The sequence below is a fragment of the Pteropus alecto genome, unplaced genomic scaffold (assembly GCF_000325575.1).
Source record: "Pteropus alecto unplaced genomic scaffold, ASM32557v1 scaffold22, whole genome shotgun sequence".
Classification (NCBI taxonomy): Eukaryota; Metazoa; Chordata; class Mammalia; order Chiroptera; family Pteropodidae; genus Pteropus; species Pteropus alecto.
The window spans coordinates 4,509,896-4,515,026 of record NW_006434839.1 but is presented as its reverse complement, the minus strand read 5'-3'; the positions used below and the strand labels follow the sequence as shown (position 1 = coordinate 4,515,026).

Genomic DNA, 5,131 nt, shown 5'->3' with positions numbered 1-5,131 from the left:
ATCATCAAGTGAGGGGGCCTGCAGCCAAGCAAGGGCCAGACACTGAGAAAAATCCTTTGGCTAGTTAGCCCTCACCCTAAGCACAAGTTGCATGAGAAATGGGAAGCTCATGCTGAGCTGAGGCTAACCACGAGCAACAACTATCTTCAGTCCAAGCAACGCTCCTGACTAGACTGACAAAAACTCCCACACCAAAGGTCTGGCAGAAGGAAAGTCATGTTCATCTCCATGATTAAACATTTTTTACTTTAACATCTTCTGTTCTATATAACATATTGGGTTTTCAACAAAAAAATTAAAAGGCATACAAAAACAAAACAGAAGAGACAAAACAGTCATCTGAAAAAGATTTGTGACATAGACATTGGAAGTAGCAGACAGATAATTTAAACTAATTATGCTAATACAGTTAAAGGCTCTAATGAAAACAAAAGAGACTAAGTATGTCATTCCTTTCAAACTCTGTAGGTGATTGGTCACTGCACATTGTTCACAGACAGGAAAGTTTTTGGTTGCCTTTCTTTTTGTTTCCCAGTGATAAACCCTTGTGACATTTTGCTAAAATGAATAATCAGAAGAGGAAATTGGTCAACAAAGATGAAAGTGTAGCCTAGAGATAAGAAGAGATAATAGTGAAATAGATAAGACATGAAAATTAGAAAGTGGTTGTAATGCAAAAGGATGTAGATGTCCCAAAGCAAATGACACTGGCAAAACTTTCACATTAAAGGGACTCTATTTCACAACATTGAAAGTGCAAAGGATAAAATGTTAGAAGCTAATCTACGCTTAGAAAGGAGAATGACTACTCACCAAGGTATGGAAATGCTTTCACTCTGAGTCATATGTTATACAAGAATGCAAGCATTATTCAAACTATTCTTGATAAGTTCATTTGTTTTTAGCAAAGAAGTAAAACATTTCCATTCTTAATGCTTATAATATTTTAAATGGCAATGTACTTAGCAAATATTAGTTTTGATATTTTTTCATTTTGACCAAAAATACATTTATGACCAAAAATAAGGGAGTTTTTAATATTTTGACAAAATTTTAAAGATAATAATTGTAATTTTCCCCATATGTTATTATCATTTTCTCAGTTTCAGCTTGCACATTTTTATAATCCTGCAGCTACCATGCAAAGGTAGGACTGAGTGTATATGCACTGTATGTTGCATATTGTGTGTTATAACTACATATTAATATGATCTCATAGTTTCAAAGTTTTCTGTTCACAAAAATGAAAACAAACCAATAAAGCTCATATTGATTACCAAATATTTATAAACATTATTTCAAAAAGCATCACCATAATATATTAGAGAGCAAAAAATTGGAAAAAATTTCAGATCATATGTTATAGGTTATTATTGTTAGTATAAAAACAAACAGAAATCAATGAAATAAATAGATCAGCTGAGTAAAATTTGAGCAAAAGCGCATGAATCAATTAACTCATAATGGTCAATGAGCTTATAGAACCGTGTTCAGTTATCAAAGACATGCATATTAAAATAACGATGAAAAGTCCTATGCAGCAGTAGTTGTCACGTCTGGGCGTAAACCAGAATCACCTATGGAGATCACTATATATATTCAGGTCACACTTCAGAGGTGATGATAAGAATAGGAACATTCATACCCTGACTGAGAAGCAAGAAATTTTCTTCTCATATCCTACTTTTGAGGAAACACTCTCAGAGTAAGAGACATGTCAAAAGCATGAGACTGGTAAAGTGATAGAACCTGAGATTTAAACCTAGGCTCCACTGCCTAAAAGACTGAAATGGAGTTTTACCGTATCAAGTAGCCTTTATTTCTTTTCCTTATTTATTCATTTAATTTTTTTAAATATTCAATTACAATTGGCATATAATATTAAATTTGTTTCAGGTGTACAACGTAGTGACTAGACATTTATATAGCTTATGAAGTGATCACCCTGATAAGTCTAATACCCATCTGACATAATACCCTTTATATCTTTTGAATTAAGGATACCATGTCCTGGAATATCATATTCTTGATACTGCTTCTATTCCATCAAAATTATAACTGGCTTTATCTCTGAGATACTCTTTTTCTTCTCATGGACCAGGGTAGAGAGATGAATATGAACTTTACTTTTGCATAGCTAATGAGATTCACATACCAGAGAGCTCCATGCCATTAAAATATGTTAAGCATTCCCTAAAGGGTATAAAAATGCAGAATTAAGATTGAGAGTCATCTTCCAGTATAAAGAATACAGATAAAATGTTGTGGAGATTGAAATCAGGAAGAGTTTAATAGGGAGCTGATTTTCATACAAACCTGCATAGAAATCTGTATCTTGTCCAACACTCTTATCAGGGAGATGGCATTAATAGAGCTTCATAAGAAATTTAGATGAGAAGAGAAGAAGAATAATCATGACATAATACAGCAATTCAGCTGCAGGGGTATTTTTTTCCTGGACCACTCCCCTGACCTCTTGCCAGTTCATACAAAGCCAATCAGTTTAGACTTAACAAGAAGTAGGTAGGCCAAAAACAGGAGCTGCATATCTCCTAGGCATGAAGATGGGAAATTACAAAATGTATGACTCATAGTTTTCTTTCTTGCAATCCATTCTACATAGTTGGATTTTGAATAAATGCCAACATATTGCCTTTTTCTACAGTTTTTCAAAAGTTAAAAAAATCTCAGAATACCGTGAACAAATTCTCTAGCCTCTCCTTTTCTCAGGCGAACTTGGGATTGCTCCTGTTGCCAATACTATTTACTTTTCAGAGTTGATTTCATGCTCTCTTTTATAGAAATTAAACAATGTCACTGAAAAATGTGTGACAAATGATCCTGGACTTAATTTTAATAGTGACTGTTAGCACACAAACCATGAACAGGCAAAGAACAAAGTCTTCCCATTTGTAACGTGTGAATCAGTTAGAAAGATTTCAAGTTAAGCTTTGAGAAGTGGTTCATCCATGTTGATTGGTCCAATAAACTCTGACCAAGCTTCAGGGAAGTACTTTTATATTTTATATTTTTATTTTTAAGTCTGTTCTTCCACATTCTAGAATCTGTCTTGGATGTTAAATTACAGGGAAAATTTTCTTTTGTATTCATTCTTATGTTTAATCTTAACGGAACTGATACTGACAGATTTTTCTCCACATTATCAGTTCTCGAGGAAGACCATCGTTTTTCTATTTCAAAAATCTATGCCACTATGAAGTATTTCTGGTAAAGTTTAAAACTTCAAACTGATCAAGGCTGTAGAATTAACTACAGAAAGTACAAAAAATACTGAGTATAGAGGGGTCTGTTGAAATATACCACTATCATATAATCTTTGAAATAAAGAGTGGAGGAGATGCTACATGTCCACAGGGAATAGTTTCTTGAACAAATAAATTGAAAAAAAAAAGTAATAATGGAAGGGAAATCTATAGATTAAGAGATAATATTAACCAATCACATCATATGGACCTTATTTGGATTTCGATTCAAAGAAACTCAAAAGAAACAAGAAACTATCAGAGAATTTTGAACACTACATTTTATGATATTAAAGGATTATTGTTTATTTCAAGTATTATAAGAGCATTGAGATTATGTTAAAAGGGTCACTATCTTTAAAACATAGTGTTGTCTACGGCCGTGCTACCCTGAACAAACCCAATTCCGTCTGATCTCGGAAGCTAAGCAGAGTGGGGCCTGGCTAGTACTTGGATGGGAGACCACCTAGGAAGACCAGGTGCTCTAGGCATAAAAAATAAAAATATAAGGGATTGTAAGATGACAAGTTCCTTGCAATCTGTGAGGTCAACCAAGGGTTGCCTTACCTAAAAAAAAAAAAAGATAGTAAAACATAGTGTTTATGGAAAAATTATAGGATATTAATGAGTTTTGAAATTGGCATTATACTCAAGGGAGTGTGAGTAAAATGTGGAATAAATGAAGCAAGGTAGACGATGGGTTGGTGGTCTTCGAGGCTAGGTGATGGATAAAGGGGATTCAATGGACTGCTCTCTACATTCGTGTATATTTGAAAATTGACTTACACTTCAAATCAGCAGAAAATATCAGCTATTTAATTTATCTTTCAGTTGTTTTATTTTCAGTTTTCTTTCTCTATCTACTTGTTCAATTTTTAAATGTTTTAAAATAGTTTAAAATGTGTTTAATTGTGACTGAGCAAATAATAGCTCTGTGCTTCAGTTTTCTCAGTTGTAAAATGGAGATAATAATACAACTTCCTGAAAGTATTGCTGGGAATATTAAATGATAGAGAACACATAAATTGCTTAGAACAGTAAATGCCAGCTATTAATGTTACATTGAGTTAAATGGTCGCCTATTTAATCTTACACATCTAAATATAGATTTTTACTAATTTTGTTTGTTCTGTTTTATCTTTTTGACTGACATAATATGAAGTCATTGTTATTTACTGTAGTAAACTGATGTCTGAGAGGTGAGAGGTGACAAAAAAATCATTTATAAAAGAATGATAAAGGAAGGAGATAGCTGTTCTCCACTTCTTTTGAAAATGGAATGATAATTTGCACAAGGATGTTTCACATATACAATTGTTAGCTATCAGAACAGATAACAAATAACAGAAAGAAATTTTATCTGTGGAAATGAGATAGGAGGTTCAAACAAAGATAAAAATAAGGAATTGCTCAGAATAATTTCTGGAGTCACTTATAAGCGCTGTGATTTTAAGATCTGATATCGTTTATAGTAAAGTCCATGGATAGAGAATGTTCAAATTGTGACAGTTGGATATGAAATCCGGTATGAGATTAGAAGGGGAGAGCGTTATCACTGTTGAAAGGGGGGAAGAGATAGACTTCTAAAGGAAACGAGAGGCTCGTTTAATAGCAAAGGATTTTGCTTATAGGATATTATTATTATTATTATTGTTATTACTGGTATAAATACAAATAAGCAAATATATTCAAATCTGACGAAAAGGGATATGATTAAACAGTCACAACAAATGAAAAACCATTTAATTCAAGGAAACTGCACAGTGGACCAAAAAGAAAACATATCTCGTGTTTTTTGATAAAAGTATAAGAATTATGATTATAAAGTAATTAATATAGTCTATTGCTAACTACAGTAAATTCATTTT

The 5,131-nt window shown here is 32.7% G+C and overlaps 1 pseudogene; it reads left to right on the top strand.

The window, feature by feature from the left end:
• The first annotated feature begins 3,635 nt into the window (after positions 1 to 3,635).
• On the top strand, positions 3,636 to 3,754 carry LOC112478762 (annotated as a pseudogene).
• Positions 3,755 to 5,131: the final 1,377 nt, after the last annotated feature.